The sequence below is a fragment of the Diceros bicornis genome, chromosome 39 (assembly GCF_020826845.1).
Source record: "Diceros bicornis minor isolate mBicDic1 chromosome 39, mDicBic1.mat.cur, whole genome shotgun sequence".
Classification (NCBI taxonomy): domain Eukaryota; kingdom Metazoa; phylum Chordata; class Mammalia; order Perissodactyla; family Rhinocerotidae; genus Diceros; species Diceros bicornis.
In genome coordinates, this window is record NC_080778.1 from 3,912,909 (window position 1) to 3,936,558 (window position 23,650).

Sequence of the window (23,650 nt, forward strand, 5' to 3'; positions counted from 1 at the left end):
TACAGGGGCCGAGGCTGTCTTCTGAAGCCCACTTGCCACCTGGTATTCTAAGGCGCAGCTCCAAGCAGCATCTCGACGGAGACTGAGGGTGGAGAGAGCACGCTGGAATCCCAGGTGCGGAAAAGACCAGCTTTGCTTCCTGTGTGCTGGTGTTGAACACACCAAAAAAAATCTGGGCGGTGTTGGGCTCTGGGAAGCATGGTGTTCAGCTTGATCTGCAGTGTCAGAAATGCTGGTGTAGATCACACTGCCTGTAAGAGAAAGGGACAAGACGCCCCAGCCTCAAATCATGTTGATTTAAAACAAAAGCTTTTTCTAGGCACACACATGTATCTATTTAAAAACAGAGAAAAGCTTCAAGTCCTAACAGTCATTGAGTGTTTATTATATGCCAGAGACCATTTCATTTAATGCTAACATACACCCATGTGGAAGGCACTGGTATCATTCCCATTTTATGGTTGAGATACTCATCATCAGAGCATGACCCTCAAAGAGAGTAGATCAAGTGGTGTCAGAACCAGGATTGGAACTCCAGTTTTTCTGACCCCAACCCTACACGCCTAACAACCGCAGAGCAAAAGCCCTCTCCCCATACCCAATCTCATCAGCCAAAACAGCTCCATCAACATTTTGTTGAGCTTCCTTCCAGTTTCTTCCTCTATTCACACACACACACACACACACACACTCAATTTTATATCCACGGGTTCGGACCATTCATGCTGTTGTAGAACTGATTTTTCTCACTTACCATATATCATGAAGATCTAATCATATCAATGTTGTGATACAGTGTTGAGAGTTTACGTGTCAGAAACATTTGAGGAGTAGAGATGAGCTCCGATTTCCTGGGCACCTGCTGCTCCGTGGTCTTTATTTGGAGCGTCGCAGCATTGTGATACTGTCCCTCCTCAGTTACGCAAGGTTTGCAATGCTTAGTTTGCAGAGACCACATCTCACTGAGGGAGGACAGCCGAGTGTAGGGTGTGCCTTGGTTTCAGTAAAGGAGAACGTTATTGAGCACCTACCAGAAAGGAGACACCCCTCTCTGGAAAAGTTTGTGCGACTGACACGGACTCTGCATGTAGGTCCATACAATTGGAGAGCAGGCTGCAGATCAGAGTTTCCCATTTGTTTCTTCACAGCCTGATGAACGAACTCACAGGGCTGGGCTTCCTGCCAGTCATGACAGAGTCAGTGTGGAAGAGGCTGGGTGGTACTGGTCGTGTACTTCACGCTCAGGATGGTTAGACTACAGCATATTAGCTTCTGGGGGTGTGTGTCACGCTACGCAAAATCTGGTTTCCAGCATGCTATTTATTTTGGAGATTCTGTAAGCCTCCCAGGACCTGGTGATCCATCTGGAGAAAAGCAACACCTTCACAAAGACCCCTTCCCTGTGAGGAACATGCTCAGGTTGTGGGCCAGTGAACCTGAGCGTCGGGACTGATCTCAATGCGTGCACCCTGAAACTAGGGTAAGATCTCACACCCCAAGGGTTCCATGAGTTGTGTAAATCCATATTAATGGCGGTGTGGCCGTGAGGGATGTTTCTTAACTTGCTGGGTTAAGAAGTGAGTCAGTATCACTCCTTATCCAAACACCGAGGCTCCTCTTTAGACTTCTCTTATATGCCCTGCTTTTTAGAGTCTCACTTGTAGAAGAGACGGCATTTATACGGTAAGGTAAAGTTGATTTTTCTGTATCCCCCCATAGTCTGTGAGATCTTTAGGACAGGGCCTATGGATTATTTATTTTTGTTTCTCCAGGGCATAGCAAAGTAATGAACATGTATGGGAAGCATTTAATTAATGCTGAATGAATGAATGAAAAAATAAGCCACGGTGGTGGTGGTGGTGGTGATAGTGTTGGTATTGATGGTGTTGGTATTGGTGGTGATGGTGGTGGTGTTGGTGATGGTGGTGGTGGTGGTGGTGATGGTGTTGGTATTGGTGGTGTTGGTATTGGTGGTGATGGTGCTGTTGTTGGTGATGGTAGTGGTGGTGGTGGTGATGGTGTTGGTACTGGTGATGATGGTGGTGGTGATGGTACTGTTGTTGGTGATGGTGGTGGTGGTGGTGGTGATGGTGCTGGTACTGGTGGCAGTGTACGCATGTGTGCTCTCTGTGTAGGGAGGTGACGGTGGTTGTGTAGTGTGCGTGTGTGCAAACACCTGTGTGGTCCCCTGGGAGCCATCCTCCGCTGACAAGTGCAGTGTGGTTTGCCTTCACACATGGCACCCCCGCCCCAGTCCTTCCTGTGAAGGACTACTAGTTTTAGACTCCCGTGTTCTTGTTCAGCTTTGGGACTGCAGAAAGGGGATTTTTTTTTTTTTAATCTCCACTTTCTGTTACTGTTTAGTCTCTCAAATTGCTGAGTTTTTTCCTTGTACCGACTTGCTCAGCTGAGCAAATGAGCTGGCAGCAATGCCATATTGCAGGGACATTGGGGAAGAGTAACTAATGGAAAATGATTGCTGATAATGATGCTCTTTGAACGTGCCCGGATGATTAAATGCTAAGGGAAGAGTGGATAATCGTTAGAACTTCAATTAAATGCTCACTTCATGTTATCAGAGGAAAGAGCAGTTTAATTTTGCACCCCTCCCAGGCCCCAGCTCCACGACCATCAGAACTTCATCAGGGGATCAGTCTGAGGAGCTCGTGCTGCTGAATCTGGTCACCAGGTGGGCATCTGGCGTCCGTGCTCACCGGCTCCGCACGGCTGTGCCAGTTAGCTGACTGATTCCTTCAAGTTATGAACTAACTCTTAGGAGATCTTGATTCCTAAGGAAAATGTCAAAGAGCTTCCAGGAACTGTAGCTTTCTGTACTATTTGTTGATCTCAGGAGCCTCTGATCAGCATCAACTCCTTCAGCTTCCACAGTTCTGTGTTGGGCACCCAGTGGTCGAGCAGGTGGGCCTTCCATCTTCCGGACAGGTAAACCCCTGGACTAGGTTCCATCCTAAGTCATAAGCCAAAGCATGGGAACTCCAGAGCCACGCAACACTGGCCTCCTCCCGTCCAAGTGGATTCCAACAGGCTCACTGCTAAAGCCGCAGGCCTGCCCTCCCTCTGCCCACCCTCCCCCAAGGACGGCGCCTAGATGTTGGCCGGGAGGCGTGGGTGGTCTCTAACACTGCTCCTGTTCACTGGCAGCCTTGGGGAAACCACGCAACAGTTTTCTTTGTTGCTTAGCGTCACTTATAACATGGGATCACTGTTTCACTTGAGAATGTTCTCTCAGAACTTGAGAGAGTTCTGATGAAATGTAAATAACATTGAAGAAGTTCAAGGCCCTATGCTTGGCAGAGGGGACTGGAAATGTATCAACACCAACACTGAACACACCCTGGGAATTCAGATACTCGAAGACCCCTGGGCAGCTGGGCCCTCCCCCTGGGTCTCTTTGCATGAGGGCAAGGGTGCTTCCAGAAAAAAATCTGCCCCAAGGCGGGAGGGAGTCCAGGACAACTGCTGGGCCCAGCTGGCCATTCAGAGGTCCTTTGTAGATTTAAAACTTTATTTGCATTTAGCATAGGCTATGATTTTTATCTACTTCAACATCGGCTTTTTGACACCATATAATTTACACTCCATTCCAAGACACGTGGTGACAGAATTTGACGAATGAGGTGTCAGTGCTTCAGATCATTCGTCTGAAATCAAATCTCAGAGAGAAACATGAATTGTGAGCACTGCTTGGGACTTTTTGTCCCCTCTCCCATCACAACTTGGGGTGTCCTGGGATCTGGAGAAAGGAACCCCAAGTAAGACACAGGAAGACTGTGAGTGACACCTTCCCGCCCCAGAGAAGCAGAGGGGAGAAATCCGGGCTGTGGGTTCTGTCTCCTTTCAGTGTGGTCTGAACCAGAGGTGACAACGTTGGCAAAGCCTGGGGAAACACAGAAATGAAACCAAAGATGAGGTAAGTGATACCAATTCTATTGCCTTCCCTTATGAAACCAAGACTCATAACAGACTTGAAGCACCTTCAAGAAAACTATTCTTAAAACAACAAACACACAAACGAACAAAATCACCTTTTCTCCCTTTCAGACGAATGATCTGAAGCACAAATGCCTCACTCATCACATTCTGTCAATGTGTGTCTTTGAGTGGAGAATATATTATATACTGTCGAAACCCAGTGTCGGAAGTAGATAAAATCACAGTCTGTGCTAAATGCAAATAAAGTTTTACATCTACAAAAGATCTTTCAAGTTTATTTCATTTAAAAACCAAACTTGACTCTTTTACAGGCTAAACATATTCACTTTATTTTAGAAATAATCTTATAGAGTTTTTTTTTAAAGTTCTTTCCTACACAATGAAAATTCCTGAACAGTAAAGCTTGTTTCTCAGGTCCCATCTAGACTTTTGCCATCATGTCTGTCATGTTGATGGTGTCGTTTACTTGCTTTAAACAGAGGTTCTGTGTCACAGTTTTTGGATCCATAATGACCTCTTCTCCCACTTTCTCCTCATCTCTGTTGTCCTGTCCATCTCCAGCCTTCAGTGCGTGTCCAAACATACACCCCAGCCACAGAAACCTTTGAACAGACTATTCCCAATTTATCTATAAATTATGGAGAGGGGCTATTGTTTTAACAAATCATCGTGCCTCCAAACAGAAATCATGATGGAGGGGATTTTAGAAAGTAAAGTATCTTCTTTTCACCTCCCAGGGGATCATCCCACACAGCCTCAGGGGGGCCCTCTGAGCTGGACCTCTGCAGAGGACAGACTGACAGGGAGGATCATCTGTGTGTGCTGTCCTAAAATGTGTCCATTTTGGAAAAATGGATATGTGCTAAGCTTTCTCTGATTAGTTAGTTCAGTCTTTCTCTTTATCACTATTTTGAATAAAAGAATATATTCAGTAATCCCTTTGCGGGGTCTTTTTATAATTATTCTATGAGATTACTTAATTTTTCTCCAATTTCCTCCCTGATTCCTACGTTCCTATTGCTCGAGGGAAGGACTAAGTCACTCAAAGTGTATTTAGTCCACAGATTTCCCCTGCTTGTTTTAATATCAACCTGGGAAAAATGCATCTTGAATTCTCTAGTCTTCATTTATTGACAGCTCATATTTTTTTTAAGCATTCAATGTCTTTGTAAATTAATTTCTCTCATATCTCCTGTTTTTAAAAAAAAATTCCAGTGTCATTTTTGACATAGGCTTTGTTGGAATGGCAATGTCTATATTGTGCTTCATCCAGTGGGCTAAGACCTCAACACAATCACAGGAAAATCCTTAAAATAAATGTTATTTCTTCTCCCACCGAAGCCAACCTCTTCATTTTCAACTAAAGCAATCTTTTTTTTTTTTTTTTACATTGTGAGCATTGTTTACTAGCATTTCTAATGAGTGACATGCAAATGAAAATCATGTCAATAATAGAAAGCAGCAGTAGCTATTGAGTTCTCGTCATGTGCTTGGCATAGGAGCCAAGCAGTTCACAGGCTGCATCGGTCCCATTCATTCTCCAGGCCTGTAGGGTGGATGATACTGGCCCTTCCGTGAGTCGGGATCATCAATGATGAGGGTCTTTCTGTTTCCACAAAGCAAACATTTGATCCTCATACTCTTTGTTCCTCCAAATTGTGGCTCGTACCCACCCAGGTGTCCATCCACACAAAGACTCCTGCCCTGCACCTGGCTCTCTCCTCCATGGATGTCCCTCTTTTCTCTCCACCATTCCCAGGGCTCATGGAGCGCAGAGCCATGTGTGCGTGTGCAGACGGATGGCGCTAAGAGCTTCTCTCTGGCTTCTCACACTGTCCTTTTGAAAATAATCAGCAAGAGAAAGAGCCCGACTTGGGTCTTCTGACACCAGGGCTGGCCCTCCATCAGGTGGTTCCAATAACAAACCAATGCTCTTCACAGCAGGAATGGAAAGTCCTGTGAGCCCAGGCCGGGTAGTTTTGGAGGGAAGCAAAAGGTCATCTGGCACCATTTGTTAAATGCTTGCTCTGTGCTGGCACTTTCCTGGAAGTCTGTGCCCTCAAGAGACTTAAATTTACAGAGTGTGAGATAAGGAACACAGAACAAACAAGTCAGCATGTTCAAGCAGACACAGGGCCATGAAGGAAATACAGAAGGGAGAGGCTCAGAGGATGTTACAAAGCTACCAAGTCTATTTTTAAAAATACCTTAAACTTTAAGTTTATAAAGCTTTGGGTGGAATTGTGTCTCCCAGAAGATGTGTTGAAGTTCTAAGCCCTGTACCTGTGAAGTGACCTTATTTGTAAGGTCTTTTTAGACATAATTGAGTTAAGATGAGGCCATTAGGACAGGCCCTGATCCCATGTGACTGCCGTCCTTCTAAGAAGAGGAGATGCTCTCTGAAGACAGAGGCCCAGGGAGCACGCCACGAAGTGACAGCTCAGAGACTGGAGTGATTCAGCCGCAAGATGAGGGGTGCCAAGGATTGCCAGCACCACTGGGAGGTAAGAGAAAGGCTTGGAACAGATCCTCCTCTAGACCCGCCCAGAGAGCACGGCCCAGCCGACTCCCAGATCTCAGACCTCTGGCCTCTGGAACTGTGAGGGAATCAAGTTCTGTTGCTGTAAGCCACCCAGTTTGTGGTGCTGCGTTATGGAAACCCTAGGACACCAACCCAGTAACCTTACCAGTTACATCCTGTACTGAAATGAACCCAGAATGACGGACAGCTGTGATGGTGACTCAGCTTTAGATTGTTTCTCATCATCAGCTTTGAAAATAGTTACAGAGAGCAAAAAAGAGTATAACGTGCCCCTCTATGTGTCACACTAGAGAATTAGAATCTGTTTTATTTGCAGATTCTTGCTGGTACCCAGAGGGTGAAATCACCACTCCACAGAACTAATACGTTTGTTCTCAGTGGACTTTTAACTGACGACACGCCAGCAACACGGGCGCTGTCCGATCCCCCATCTGAACGTTCCAAGGTGCTTTTGTCCCCCGACCTCGCCAGAAAGACGCCATTGCCCTCTCCTACGCTGAGGTCCCACAGTTCTCGCCACCCGGAAAGCCAGAGGACTTCAGGGGTTGACCCCACTGTCTTAGTGAATTTCCAACAGAACAACGTGTGGTTACTTCACTCCCTCCCGCTTTCTCAGTCACCTCTCCTGTTTTAGAGTCAGGCCATCTTGGCCGTGGCTGAAATGCAAGGCTTCATGATGGAAAGCGCTGGCCCATCCAGCGGTCACTCAGTCAGCCTCCTTTCAGGCATGTCAGCTCTTCTGGGAGAGGCGGAGAGGTGGTGCGTTCTCACCACCTCAGCCCTGACCTTCTTGAGTCACATCTCTGGCAGTTCCCCAGTAACGCAGACTTGCACATCTTGATGCCAGCTTTCTTGTTCCCGGCTCTGCGGGGCTGGGTCTTGGATAATAGGTCTATGCACACGCTATCTCGAGGCAGGTGCATCCTTCACGTTTCCTGGTGGACGCTGATGTCAGCCCAGTTCCATCCCACAGGCCCTGGACCGTGCGCTGGGACAGGGCCATCTGGGGATGAATGTGCGCTCTGTGCGCCCCGCCCTCTGGGTTTAGGGAGCAGGTGGGAACTTGATCCCCTTTGTTAGCCGTCTAGGGGACTGTCACTGCTGACGGCTGAGTGCAATGGCCAGAATGGTCCCTCCTCTAAGGCTGAGTTTCTCTTGCCCTTCACCCACCCCTGTTCTGTAACCCAACACCAACAACACAAAAGGTTAGCCTTTCTGCTTGTTTTTCACCTAAAGTGCTCTGGGAGGCATTCTAAACGCTGGAATTTGAAAAGAAAAAAATATTTGTTTTTAAATAGCACTCCCACCCTGGGGAGATTTCTCCAGATCTGAGAATATTAACTCTCTCCCTTCTAAAGTCCTGGACACTTTTATTGGGTGCCTACTGCATGCCAGCACTGCACTAAGGGCTTTTCTTGTATTTTCTCATTTATATTCACAAAAGTTCTATCAGCTTTTTATTTCTATCAGTTAGATGAAAAGACAGGTTCAGAGAGATGAAGTGAAATGCTGCAGGTTGTAAGACTAGCTATACGCAGGGCCTAAGTGGAGAGAGAGGACACAGAGAGGGAGAGAGACAGAGAGAGAGATGGGGTGGGGGAGAGGAGAGCCGAGAGCCAGCGCTGCCGTGTGATGGCGTGTGACGAGGAAGGGCTGGGAAGGTGAGTCTGTGGGAGGGCACCCTCAACTCACATTTCCTGTCGCACCTCCCTGTTCCCGCCATATCCTCTCTGTAGACTGTTTTGTGCACTCGCAGGCCGAGTTCTTTGGTGCCGGCAGGTTGCTCTAGATCCCAGAGTCTTCCCACGAACATCTGTGGCTGTCTGTCTTGCTGCTACACGGGTGAGGCCGAGAGGGTCTCTCTCATCCTGATTCCTGCCGTGCAGGTGCCGGACCTGCCTGAGAAAGCATGTTTACCTGCTTGGAAACTTCTTATTTCGAGGGGGAACCCGACATCTCTCGTCATGGGATGCTTTCCCGGCACGTGCCGTGTCCCAGCCTCCGCAGGCCTGTCTCGGCAGGGCCAGGACTAGAAGGCTGTCGCATTTATCAGTTTTGAATGTTATAATTTGTTGTGATTTCTTTTCTAGTCTAAAGAATTTTCTCATTTACACTTCTCTCTGTGCCCATATTTTGTATTCTTATTCTTAAAGAGAAGCCCCAAGTCACATGAGTTTCAGGCCCCTCGAATCCTGGAGCTGCCCCTCCTCATGAGAAACTGAAGCCCACAAGTTGGAGGTGGATGAGGGGTGTTGGGGGAGGAGTCGGAGTCCCAGCAGCCGTCGGCGGGGCAAACAGAACGTGAAATGGAAGGGTCGTGGTCACAACGCAACCCCATGAAGAGTTTTGACAGCAGAAAAAAAAAAAAGATTTTTAGCAGCTGCTATGAGTTTGGCATTTGGGGAGTGGCGGAGATGTCAGGCAAGAATGTTAAGGAGAGCTGCTGGGAGTTCGCTTGTGTTTCCGCCGGCTGTGTGTGTTTTGGTGGGAGGAGGAGGAAGGTGGGAGCCAGAGAGACACAGAAATCCAGAACTCGAGTATTTTTAAAAGTTTTTTTGGCAGCTAGACTTTGTTACTTGACTGTTGCTTTGAACACAGACGGAGCCACGTGGGACCTGGGTCGTTTTCAGGTTGCGCCGTGGTCGTGGTCAAGACTGTGCTCTCCTTTGTTGGACCGCCTGACGTGTCGGTGGCCTGGCTTACTGCCGTGTCTCTGCCCGTGTTCTCCCCGTGGAATGTTCCTTGGTTTCCCTCTCCCAGCACCACTCAGGGCACCCTTCTTGGTGTCCAGCTGGTTCTGATGCTGGCCCTGTAGCTGAGTTCCCGAGACGAGCACACTCCAGGCTGCTCCCCTCCTTCCTCATACCCTCCCTCTGCCCCCACGTTCCAGCCTCGCTGAGACACTGCCTCCCGAGCACTCCTGCGCTTTCCAGCCTCTGCCCCTTTGCTCATCTCCTTCCTTCTTTCTCCCAGACGAAGCCCCATCTGGCCTCTGAGGCTCAGCCAGCACGTCCTGGGAGATGTGCCCTTGCTGCCCCTCCTCGCCCTCCGTGAGGGTGACGTCCGTCCCTGCTCTGCTGGGACCCCAAATGCAGGGACCGTGCATCCTCGGGTGGGACACCCTGTTGTCAGAGGCACGTCCCGCTGCGTGGGGTCAGCAGCAGCCCTTCATCTGTGAGTGGAGGCTCGCCCAGACCCTCGTTGATGGGTCACGCCCTGTGCCTTCTCGTGACCCCAGCACCTTGCCCAGGGCCTGGCTCACAGCGGGCGCTCAGTGGATGCCACTTGAGTGAAAACCCTCCATCTGTAGGCTCTCTTGCAGGACAGGACCTCAGATGCCATTGCTGATGTGTTCGAACCCTTCTCTCTCTTCCTCAGATTTACAGGTAATGTAGTTTGAAATGAATTGCTGGAAGGACAGGATTGCTGTTCCTGTGGCCCAGACGAGGCTCAGGGAGGACATGTCCCGTCCGTGGTCACCCAGCTGGTATAGATGGAGCAGGACTCCCAGCTTGTAGCATTCCACAGCAGCACCCCACCTCCCCCTCCCTCTGGAAAGGACACCCTGCCTCCCCAAACAGGGAATTTAATGTAACGTAGGCCATTTCAATTCCTCCTAAGGTCTCTGGAAGAGTCCAGGGATCAAGACTTGACTATGACACGCTTTTTGGATGGAGTGTGAACCCCATTCATGTTTTGTGTTTTGGAGCAAGTTCTCTGACATTTCTGGGCAATCTTTCTGAGCATTAGGACAAAAGGTAGTCACATCCCCAGGGCTGTGCATGGCTTCGCTCTGACCATGGAGCTTAGATGGTGGCAGCCGCCTCCCCAGGAGGCAGCCACAGCTGTGTGAACCCCTGTGGAGCAGGCACCTGGAAGCACGCATGCTATGACAGCCCAGCACTTTGGGTGCCTGGGCATTAAAGGGGTGGGTTTGCAGTGAGAGCAGTGGAAAGTCAGGAAAGCCAGCTTATGGGGGATCTGCACTGTCTGGGGACACAGAGCTGAAGGGAGGCTGGGTGCGCTGTGTGTCTCTGTGGGTGCCGGCAGGAGGGTCCAGGAGGGCAGGCCCCGAGAGCAGCCTCTGTGACAGGGACAGCACAGCTCAGAGCTGACGTGAGTCGTGTCCCAGGATGTCCCAGGGAACCTGCTGCCTAGGTTAACTTGAGCTTTACCTTGTGTTTATTTGGGGTCACTTGAGGCCTGTGAGGGGCTGACTGGGGTGAGTTAAAAGCTCTGGGCAGCTGGTTTTCCCCAAGGCTCCTGACACATTTTCTATCAGGAACAAAAAGAGGCTATTGATTTGTCTGGCTCCCGTGCCTCTAACTCCAGCTTCATAGGGCAGCTGTGTTGGTGGGATCCTTTTGGTTTCAAATGAATGAAGCCCAACTCAACTTGGTTTAAGGGGAATAAAGGGAACCTAGTGGCCGCACCACGGTGGTACAGGAGAGGGCTGGCTTCATGGGGCCTGTGCACGGGCCTGCACTGGGCCGCCAGGACTGCCTTGCTGCTTCTCCAGACCCCACCCCACTCCCCCGCCTCTGTTCTGCCCCCTCTCTGTTGATTTTCCCGTAGACAGGCTCCTTCATGGGGAGGGTCTTCTGGAGGCTGCAGCTCACATCTCCTCAGTTTGCAATTCCAGTTCCAGCAACCGGCCATTCCTGAGTCACGTCTGAACTTTTGAGACAGAAGAAAGCTAAGTCCCCTGCCTAGGCCTGCTCACACGCCCACTCCAGAGCCTCAGGAGGAGCTAGGCAGCCCTGTGGCTGAGAGCAGGGAATATGAGGTGCCTTCTCTGATGGAAGGGACCGTGGTGGCAGGCCAGGCAGCCCACCTCTTCCTTCTCACAGGCCCCGAAGGCCAGCAAGGCAGGCCGACAGCACTCACATCTGCTGGCCGTCCAGGTGAAATGCCAGATTCCCCTCCTGGTACGTTGGAAACAAGGCTTTCATCCATCAAACAAGGAGTCTTCACTGGGCGCTTGCTTTGTGCCCACCCTGAGTCAGAATGGCTGGCAGATACGGACGAAATGCGGCTCATGGCAGCACTGCCTGCCAGAAATGTGATGTGTGAAGTCACGCTTTCCAGCAGCCACATTAAAAAAGTACAAGGAAACAGGTGAGATTAACTTCTATAATGTATTTTATTTAACTTAGTATGTCCAAAGTATTATCATTTCAATGTATCAGTTTCAATAATTATCAATACACACCAATTATTAATGAGCTCCTTTACATTCTGATTCTCGGAGGCCCAGTGCGGGTCTCTCACTCATAGCCCACCTGTAGCACAAGCACCCTTCTTGGGGTCCATGGCCGCATGTGGCTGGTGACTTCTGGATCTCCTCGGAGAGTGCAGGCTTGCAGCCTGTGTGGGAGGCACAGCAAGCTTGCAGAAGGTTCATTTGCTGGATCACAAACCACCCCCAACTCAGCTCTTGGAACAGCGAGCAAGTCTTGCTCCCAGTGTCTCCTGTCTTCTGGGACTCCTGGTCACAGCTGGGCTGTGCCTCTGCGGTCAGCTGAGAGGCAGGTGGGCACTGCTGCTGGTCTGGGCGGCTACCACCAGCCAGCTGGGCTCTGCTCTGCTGTGCCTGGCCCCCAGGGGGCTGGCTGAGGGTGGTCCTCAGGAGGGCAAGTCTGAGGGCCAGAAAGCGCCCTCACATCTGTGCATTTGCAGCTGAAACCTGTCTGGGAAGAGCTGCCAAGTGACACTGCGAGGGGCGTGGGCATACTGCGGGCGGAGAACTTGGCGTTTTTGTGGTCAGTCTACCACAGGAGCGGCTCCGAGTGGAGCCACCAGCACACAGCACACGTCTCTCTGGACCCAATGCACGCCGTCCTCTGACGTCACCTTTTTCTCAGGGTCTTGGCCGAATGGCCCCACTCACGAGGCAGTGGGCAGCCCAGCACCCTCTCTAGTGTTTCCCGCGGCTGCCTGAGATGTGCTGGCCTTCTCCTTCCTGGCTGCTGCTCGTCAGAGCCTCGAAACTGCTGTTCCTGTTTTCCCAGTCACCTCCGGGGCCCATCATTGTCCCCATCCACACTGCCCAGCGCCGGGCACCCATGGGCCCACAGCTCCATCCTGCCCAGAACCCCTGGTACATGGGGCTGTGTGCTGCAGGCTTCACCACACACAAGGCAGAGCAAGAGAAAAGACAGGGAAACCCAAAGTCGACACCCACACACCACTGGGGAGTCCCAGGGTCCTCATCATGGGAGTTCCTTGGGCTTACGGTGGATACATATAAACAAATTGCGCATATATATATATATATATAAAATGCACATTATATATATAAAAATTGCATACATTCATTATGTAGATCTCTCATTTCCAAACTAGGCTGAGACTTTCGTATAACTGAGGGTCTGTTTAAAGAGTTTTCTCAAACTAAATATTCCCTTGTCTAGAAAATTCTGCTACACCTCTTTCTATTCTACCTACCTCGCTACCACAAACCAAACACAGAAATGGCTACATTCAGCTTTTTTTTAAATTGAGTTTTTTTATGTTTCCTTCAAGCATCAAAGGAGTCCTCACTGTGACTGGAGCAGTTAGATTTGACTGGAGTTGGACATTGAAGCTCCCGAGAGGAATGCGGAGGTGCTGGCCTGATGTCTGGCATCTGGTAGGGACTAAAGGAAGGAAGGAAGGAAGGGAGAAGGCGAACTCCGGAGTGCAGAGATATCTGGAGTGAAGGTGGGAGCGTAGACGTGAGCAGCTGGCATCTACCCAGTTTTAAGACGGCAAGCTGTCGCCATGTGTGGTTATGGTCTATATGGCCCTCACACAGTGACGATTCAGAGAACATTCAATATTTCTTGCATCCTGCCCTCTCCTTATAGGAGCTGCTGTTACATAAATGCCTTCCCCCTACCGACTCTTCCGTGTGGGTTTTTCCGTCAGGTTATTAGTCAGTGGTTTTCTCGGTTAAATTGCATTTTTGCTGCTGCTGGATTATACTTTCCCTGTGTCTAGAGCCTTAATTCATTATTCATGCTGTATATGGATGAAGTGAAAATTAAATGAACTAATTTCAACTTTTCACCGCAGTCAGAACCCTCACCATGAGAAGCAGTGATGCAGATGACGGAGGAACCCCGGGCGGAGCTGCTTCCATCGGCCGTCTGCTGGCCGGGCTGACCCTAGCATGTGGCTCTGCTCTCCTCATCCCATTTACATTGTCCTGCTTCGTGCCGCTTGGGAAAATGGCACAATAACTCCTGTTTATTCTTCTCTTTAACAGTGGTTTTGGTGATTGCAATAAATTCCCTATTCTGACTCTTATATTTGGGCCCAGAAAATATGAGACCAATGGACCCAATGCACCCTAAAAGGAGATGATGATAATAATCACAGCTGACATCATGGAATGCTAACCATGCCAGGCCCTGTGCTAAGTCAGAGCCGCATTTCCCTGTCCAATCCTCACAGCACTCTGAGGGAGGTAATAGTGACCCCATTGGATGGATGAGAAAATTGAGGCACCAAAGAATGATGAACTTGCCATCATCTGCACAGCTAGGAAGTGGTGGAACCAGGATTCACACCAGGCAATCTGATGTCAGAATCTCCACTCTTCCAAAATCCTGATCCTGTTGATATAAATCACTCATTTGTACCGGCGTGACAATATCTGTGGTATGTTCTACTCCAAGATGGTTGGGCTGTGGCCCCCACATCAATGGGCTGGTGCCGAACAAGCTCACTCACCATGTCTGAAAGGCAGCCAGGTCCGACGCTGTGCTCATGCCCCGTTCAAATCCCGGCTGCACGGCCTGGGAACTCTCGGACCCAGCAGGAGGCACTTCAGCTCTCGATGCCTCGGGTTCTCTCATCTGTACAGCGGAGATAATGGCGCGCCGTCTTCGTAGGATGAGGTGAAGGTTAGATGAGTCTGTACGTAGGATTCTAAGGACAGTGCTGGCTCGCTTGGTGGGAAGGAGTGAAGGCTGGGAGCAGCCTGCAGCCGACATAGAGATGAGGCTGTGACATCTTTTGTGATTCTTTTAATTGCTGGCCATGGGGTAGAAATTGTGGTGCTGAAAAATTTAATTTCAAGCAAAGCCAAATGAAAAATATCTCTCAAAACTCAGACTTTGTGGCTCCTCTTAATAAGGCAGTGCAGTTTTATTAGTTTACTAGGTGTCTTAGTTCGGTCTGCTATAACAAATTACCAGAATCTGGGGGATCAAACAATGAACATTTATTTCTCACAGTTCTGGAGGCTGGAAGTCCAAGATCAAGGTGCCAGCAGATCCAGTGTCTGATGAGGGCCTGCTTCCTGATTTGCAGATGGCCATCTTCTTGCTCCTTACATGGTGGAGAGGGGAGAGAGAGAGAGAGAGAGAGAGAGAGAGGAGGCTATCTTGTCTCTTCTTATAAGAGCACTAATCCCATTCATGATAGCTCCACTCTCGTGACCTAGTTACCACCTCCTAATACCATTCTATTGGAGGTTAGGGTTTCAACATATGAATTTTGGGGGGAGACACTCATGCAGCCTGTAATACTATGCTCTTTCCAGTAGCTTTTTTGAACTGATATGGACAAGCTGGGATGGCCGGTTAAATTGTGTCTCCTGAGTCAATATCCTTTACATCCTGTGGCCTTCCTTAGCCCCTCAGATTTCAGAGACCTGCCGTTAAGATAATGCAAAGATGGTAAGAGGATGCTGCATGGAGTGGATTCCAGAAGCTGGAATCCATGTGACCAGAGAGAGCTGGCTGCAAATAACAGAGACCCTGGGGCTGGGGAGAAACAGGAACGGAGAAGCAGAAACTCAGAGTAGAAACTCAGGGGAACTGGAAAGTGGAGGGGCTGCAAAGACACACAGATTGGAAGGGACTCAAATGAAACTGTCAATGGGCCAAGAGTCTACGAAACATAACAGCATAGCACCTTTAGGAAGCAAGGAAAACACAGAAAGGGTAAAGGGAACATGAGTTGGATGACACGGCTATTCCCTCCTGTGTGTCATGTGGTTTTCAGTAGAAGTTTCAGCAGAAGTAAGAGATGCAATGGGTCCTGGGGGCAGTGTCATGTCTCTTTGCACTTCCACCGCTCGCAGTGGGGAGAAAGGATCAGTGTCACAGTCTCAGGTTTGGAAGGGAAGGGAGCTTGGAGGTTGTTTTGTCTATTTTCATCTGATCCCCTCAGCGTCGTTCCTGCCAAGTGGACCTTGACTATTGAGGGATGAAATACTCATTACCAGTCGCATCAACCCACTCCATTTTTGGACAACTTTTATCTGTTAGAAGCTTCTTTTCTCTCTGACAGGATATACAAGAGATGAATGGGGACGTTCTATACCTTTTGCATTTTCTGAATTTTGAAATATGTGAAGACATTATCAATAAATACATGACACTAAAATTTGGGGGGAAATGTGCTGCATTGAAATCTGCATGTTTCCATTGTAGTTCAACTTCTGACCCTTGGACCTACCCAGAACATACCCTGTACACACAATTACTCCTCAGATGTAGGAACGGAGCAACATAGCCCTTCATAAGTCTCCTCTTCCACAGGTAGATTAACCCCAGGCTCCTCAACAGTTCCTCATAAAACATGGTCTCCAACCTCTTATTCATCCTGCTCATATACCCCTAGTTGCCACTGTCAGTGGCTTAAAAAGTGGGCTTCAGAACTAAAAGTAGAATACCTCGTGTCATGTGACCAGCAAGAGGGAGATGATAGCTTTTCTTGTCTGTGGACCTTATTTCAAATAATGCAAACCAGGAAGCTTCCTTTAATTATCTTAGAGCCATGTGTTGTTGAGGGTAAAGATAGACCTTGCATCCATTGACACCCTGCAGTCTTTTATGTTTGTGGCTGTTAGCTTTATCTTCCCCATCCCATTATTATCCAAGGGCTTTTTGGAATCAAGCATACATTTTAATAAGTTTGTCTTAAAATTCGTCTCATCATTTCAACCTGTCAAGATTATTAGGTCCTTAAGAGCACAGATAATACCTAATTCATCTCTGTATCCTGCGAGAATGCCTTGCCAATATTAAAAATTACTCATGGAATGTATTAAAAAACAGCACCAGATAACCAGTCCTGAATCTCATTTGGTTTTTACTGACTTAGGAAGGGTCTAGAGTTTGAAGACCACTCGATATGTCAAATGACCTGCAACATGTGTAACCTACAGACAGACTTCTATCCCAGCTCAAGTAGATGCACTGGTGGCCATGGGGAAGTTACCTAGTTACCTTATCTGGGAAATGAAGGGGTTGTCCTGACAGCACGTAAGGTTCCTTCGTCTTCCAATAACCCGTTTACTGTGATCTGGGTCACCGTTTTCTTCAGCAGGGACAAGATCACATGAGAGAGCTGCAGTGGCCGCGTGCTCCTGTGTGCTGCTGCCTCGGGACTGTCCCTCTCCTGGGCAGAGATCCCTACAGCAGGGCTCGTCCTGGGAAGGAGCCCCAAACATGTGTGCTTCGCTGGGAGCATTAGAATCCACACAAAAACTGACACAACAGACAGGGATGTAGTTGACCATTTAAACATTTGGATTTTCTAAGTTAAATTCCCAGCAAAATAATATTTTGGTGATTTTTTTTTTTAAGAAAAGAAAAGATGTGTATACACATGCATCTGTATAGCAAGCCCTGCTGGATACAGGGTTCCAGACAGCTCTGGGGGAGGAGAGGATGCTGGACATTAAATCAAGTTTAGCATTTGATGAATATCTGAGCCTGGACATTCACATTTCTGAACGGAGACAGCGTTGTGATTTAAAGCTATTGCAGGACTGTCTACGGCCTGAGACTGGGCAGAGAATTCCTGAGCCTGTCTGAGTTTTCGTCAGGAGCAGGGGATGAAGCTCCCCACTGAATAATGTTTAAAGGGACAGTGGGAGAATGAAGCTGAGGTTTTGTTTGGTCATCTCAAAAACTGTTTGTTGAATGTACTGTTTACACGTGTCTACTCCATGCCAGGCTATAAAGGACCTACCAAGAAATAGCCTTAATCTGCAGAGTAACCTATAAAGAAGTTATGATTTTCATTTTACAAATGAGGAAGCTAAGACCTCAAAAGATTAAGTTTCTTGCCCAAAAAAGGAAGTTGATACTTATCTAGCACCTAGTGTTTGCTAGGATCTACATGTAATCTCATTTAGTGCCTAAAACTACTTTCAGATCTAGATATTTTTATTTGAATTGTATGGATGAGAAATCAAAGGTTCAGATGCTTTAAGTGCCTTGCCTGAGGTTACAGAGCAGGAACGCTAGAACCCAGGTTTGCTGTGGCCCAGGTTTTCCTGCTCCACGCTGTGTCTCCAGAGAGACAATCTTTCCAATATATCTGACTGTGCCTCAGACAGTTTCGTCTCTGTCTGAAATGAGGTAGAGTCTTAGTAATGAGAAGTACTCAGTGAGTATTTTCTATGAGAAAACGAATAGTTCTAGGTGTCTCATTCTGCTTTCTTTTGTGGGATTTAGGGAGATTTGGGGGCACAGAGTTGCTGGGTCCTCCAGTTGTCTTAGAGTGGCTTGGCTGTGTTGACAGGCAGGATCAGAAGACCCATTAGTTACTATGGCCAGGAGGCTGGATGCTGTGGAACTCAAAGGAGAAGTTAAAGTAAAAGGGAGACTATCACTAAGGATTGAGAATTCTGCAAATGAAAGAAAACATTGGATATTGTTATGGCTGCCTTTGTGTGAATCTTTGGGAACAGGTATAATGATTATGTATATGTCTTCAAGGTTCCAGGGGTAAATTTTTTAAATTGTAACTTCCTTTGGGGACTAGGCTTCTTGGGACCCCAGGATATGTGTGGATTACATGGCAAATCTATGGAGGAAAGACTATGTCAAGGGATTGGCCTCAGGTGTTATAGCAAGAAAGAATCCATTCTGGATCTGGGGTCTAGGGCTATGAAAAGAATAACTGCCCTTCTCTTTTCTTTCCTCTTCTTCCTAGACTCTAAACATGTGATTGGAAGGATGATGTCTGTCTTGTTTACAATGACATCCACAGCATCTGCAATTCCTGGGTCATAGTAGGGTCTCAAAAAATATACGATTATTACTAAGTCATTGCATAATTGAATGAATGAATGAATGATAAATGAAACAAAGAATGATTGAATGCCACATTCTTGGCCTTTTTAACAGAGGAACTCTATCAAGTAGCCATTTAAAGAATAGTTGAATATCATTTACAAAACTATGGTTAAAATTTCATCCATAAAAGTCTCATTGCTGCTTAAATTGGCCACAATTTGTATCAGTTGTTCTTAAAAACCTCTGACCAATATAGGGCAAGACAGCCTTTTTAAAAATGTTTTATTAAAAAAATTTTTAGTTGGGGCCAGCCTGGTGGTGTACTGGTTGAATTCGCACGCTCCGCTCCGGCAGCCCAGGGTTTCGCAGGTTCAGATCCCAGATGTGGAGCTATGCACCGCTTATCAAGCCATGTGGTGGCAGGCATTCCACATATAAAGTAGAGGAAGATGGGCATGGATGTTAGCCCAGGGCCAATCTTCCTCAGCAAAAAGAGGAGGATTGGCAACAGATGTTAGCTCGGGGCTAATCTTCCTCACCAAAAAACAAACAAACAAATTTAATTGAGATATAATTGGCATATAACATTATATTAGTTTCAGATATATAACATAATGCTTAAATATATGTATTTATTGCAAAATGATCACCACAATAAGTCTAGTTAGCGTCCATTATCACACATAGATATAATTTTTTTTCTTTATGATAATATCCAAGCTGAGAAAACACAACAGTTACCTCAGATGAGTTTAGGAAAAAGAAAGCATTAAAAAAAGATTGTTTTTTAAGTATATATATTCATATCACTATTGTGCTTTTTCTATTTAAAACTAATGTAATTTTGTTCGGAAAATGAACAAATCCAAAAAGTAGACTTCCAGCACATTGAAGAAACTGATACTGAACTTGCCTTCCGAAAATAAATAACTAAAAAACTTGAAAAGATATACGAAACAACTATTTTCAGATAGTGGACAACAAATAGCACAGGACTGTGATCCATGAGAGAATAAAATGAGGGGAGCACGGAGATTGCTCTGGCTTTCTGAGTTTTTGGATTGCACCCCAGAGAGAAAGAGCCCAGGCAGACATGGTGGTCTCACTAAGTTGAGAAGACAGCACTGGGAATTTGGTGCAGCAGGGGGCCTGGAATTTGCAGAGAAGAGAGTAGGGAGCCATGTAGAAAAAGAATTGCAGAAATCCACCTAATCTTTCCCTTTGATCTGTTGTTGAATACTAACTATGCATGCATAGGATGAGATTCCAACAGGCCAGGCAAAGAACTACCAGGGAGCTATAAACTGAAAACTTCCCAGAACTTACAAATATGTCTGATTCCCAACAAACCAAAGTAAAGAGACCTCACTGAACACCCCAGACATTCAATAAAGATCCTAAAAGGGTCACCCCTTAGGAGAAGAGCTGAACTAGTCCTGGAGTGAAAACTACTATAAACTTTCTCTACTAAGCCTTAAAAATGAGTCTCAAAAGGATGAAGCTGATAAGCAAGTTACTCAAATACATACCCAAACAATGTATAGTAATCTTTAAAGAAAGACCACAAAATCCAGATGTTCACAACATAACACCATAATGTTCAGCAGTCAACCAAAGTCACTAGACATGAAGAAACAGGAAAATGTGATTTATAGTCAGGAGAAAAGTTAGTCAATACATATATACCCAGAAATGAAAGAGGTCGGGGAAATTGTAGACAAGGTCTTTAAAATAACTGTTATAAATACGCTTAAGGATTTAAAGAAAAATTTGAACATAATTAGAAGAAAAAGGAAAGCCATATAAAGAACCGAATATAACTTCTAGAGTTAAAAAAATACATTATCTGAATTGAACGATTCACTGGATGGGCTTAACAGCAGATTAAATACTGCAAAAACAAGGATCACTCAATTTGAAGGTATACTGATGGAATCTGTACAAAATGAAACAGAGTAAGAAAAATAACTGAAAAGAAAATGAATAGAGCCTCAGTGACCTAAGGAGCAATATAAGGCTCTCTCTCTCTATCTATCTATATCTGTCTATCTATCTATCTGTCTATCTATCTGTCTATCTATCTATCTATCATCTATCTATCTATCTATCATCTATCTATCTATCTATCTATCTATCTATCTATCTATCTATCTATCTATCATCTATCTATCTATCTGTCTGTCTATCTATCATCTATCTATCTATCTATCTATCTATCTATCATCTATATATCATCTATCTATCTATCTATCATCTATCTATCTATCTATCTATCTATCTATCTATCTATCTATCTGTCTATGACGTTGGAGTCCCAGAGAAAGAGAGAGAGAGAGAGAGAAAGGCAGGAAATTTTTTGAAGAAATAATCACCCCAAATTTTCCAAATTGATCAAAACTAGAAAACCTCAGATCCAAGAAGCTCAAAATACCTGGTGTAAACAAAAATAAAACCATGTCAAAGCTCATCATAATCAAATTGCTAAGAACTAATGATAAAGAAAAAAAATACCTTAAAAACAGCCAGAGAAAAAAGACAAATTACACACAGAGGAACAAAGAGGAGAATCACCACAGCCTTTTCATCAGAAACAGTGCAAGCTGGAAGACAGTGGAATGGCATCTTTAAAGTGTTGAAAGGAAAAAAAAACTTACCAACCTAGAACTCTGTATCCAGTGAAAATAATCTTTTAAAATTAAGGCTAATTAAATTTAGTTTTAGAAAAACAAAAGCTGAGTTAATTTATTATATAAACAGACATGATCTAAGAGATATGATAAAGGAAGTTCTTCAGCTGAAGAAAAATGATACCAGATGGAAAAACTGAAGAATGCCAGAAACAGCAGATATCTGGGCACACACAGCATGTTGTTTTTATCTTGTTTCAAATTACTGTTAAATGTAATTAAAAGCTCAAAACTATAATGATAATGTATTTTGGGGTTTATAACATATATAGAATAAAATGTATGATGACAATAACACAAAGGATGGGAGGGCAGAAATAGATATTTACTCTGCTTAATTATAGTCTTACATTATACATTAAGCAGTGTAATATTATTTGAAGGTAAACTGTAGTAAGTTAAAGATACATACAGTGAGTCCAAACTCTAAAACAGAGCAAAGAAGTATAGCTGATAAGCCCACAATAGAGATAAAATGAAATACTAAATATACTCAATCCAAAAGAAGTCAAGAAAAAAATGAAAAATCAAACTACAGATGGGACAAATAGACAAGGAATAAAAGGAGGTAGACATAAACCCAATCATAATGGTAATTACGTTAAATGAAGTGATCTAAAAGCTCCAGTTAAAAGGCAGAAGGTCTTAGCCTAGATTTTAAAAAGCAAGACCTAACTATATGCTTTCTTCAAAAAATCCATTAAATTGAAAGAGAAAGTTAAAAGTAAAATGAAAAAAGATATATTATGCAGACATTAATCACAATAAAGGTAATTATGGCTATATTAATATTAGATGAAATACGCCTAAAGATAAGTGATATTGCTAAAGATAAAAAGAAATATTTCATAATGACAAAGGAGTCAATTTATCAAAAACACATAATTGTCCTAAATATGTGTGCACCTAAAAAACAGATCTTCAGAATCCATAAAGTGAAAACTGAGCTAATAGGAGAAACAGACAAATCTATAATTATAGTTGGAGATTTCAACATCCTTCTTTCTGTAAAAGTTAGAACATCTAGATAGAAAACCATTAAGTACATAGGATATTTGAATAAAACTATCCATAAAATTTACCCAATTTACATTTATAGAAGACTCCACTCAACAACAGCTGGATATACATTCTTTTCAAGTGTATATGAAACATTTGCCAATATAGACCATATTTTGAGCCATAATACAAGTCTAATAACTTTAAAACGATTGAAATAGTATAAAGCTTGTTCTCTGGCAACAACAGAATTAAATTAAAAATCAAGAACAGGGACCTGCCTAGTGGAGTAGCGGTTACGTTTGTGCGCTCCACTGCGGCAGCCCAGGGTTCACAGGTTTGGATCCTGGGTGCAGAACTATGCACCACTTATCAAGCCATGCTGTGGCAGGCATCCCACATATAAAGTAGAGGAAGATGGGCATGGAGGTTAGCCCAGGGACAATCTTCCTCAGCAAAAAGAGGAGGATTGGCAACAGATGTGAGCTCAGGGCTACTCTTCCTCACCAAAAAAAAATCAAGAACAAAGAATTTAGGGGAAAGCTCTAGTGAAAGACTGAATATTTGGAAATTAGAAAATATTTTGAACTGAGTGATAATAAGAACAGAACATATTAAAATTTGTGGGATGGGGCCAGCCCTGTGGCTTAGCAGTTAAGTGTGCATGCTCCGCTACTGGCCGCCCGGGTTCGGATCCCGGGCGCTCACTGACGCACCGCTTGTCCGGCCATGCTGAGGCCGCGTCCCACATACAGCAACCAGCAGGATGTGCAACTATGACATACAACTATCTGCTGGGGCTTTGGGGAGAAAAAGGGGAATAAAAAAAGGAGGAGGATTGGCAATAGATATTAGCTCAGGGCCGGTCTTCCTCACACAAAAAAAAAAAATTTGTGGGGCGCAGGTAAAATAGTGCTCACAGGGAAATTTATAGCTTCAAATGCTTGCACCAGAAGAGAAGAACAGTCAGTGCTCTTCTACTGTATAAAGCAAGAAAAAGAAGAGCAAGTGAAACCCAAAGTAAGAAGAAAGAAAATAATTAAGAGTAGATCCTATGAAATAGAAAATAGGAAAACTACACAGAAAAAAATCAAGAAAACTAAAAGCTGTTCTTTGCAAAGATGAACAAAATTGATAAGCCTGTAGCTGGTCAAGAAAAAGGAGAAAAGATGCAAATCCAAAATTAGGAAGAAAAGAGGAGGCATTAGTATAAATCTTACAAACATTAAAAGAATAATAAGTGAATATCACAAATGGTTATCTGGCAATATAATTGACAGCTTAAAAGAAATGGACAAAAAGAATACAGTTGGACTCTAACCCTACACCATATACATAAATGAACTCAAAGTGTATTAAAGACCTAATGTAAGACCTGAACTATTAAATTTCTAGAAAAAACATAGGGGAAAGGCTTCAGGACATTGAATTTCACAATGATATCT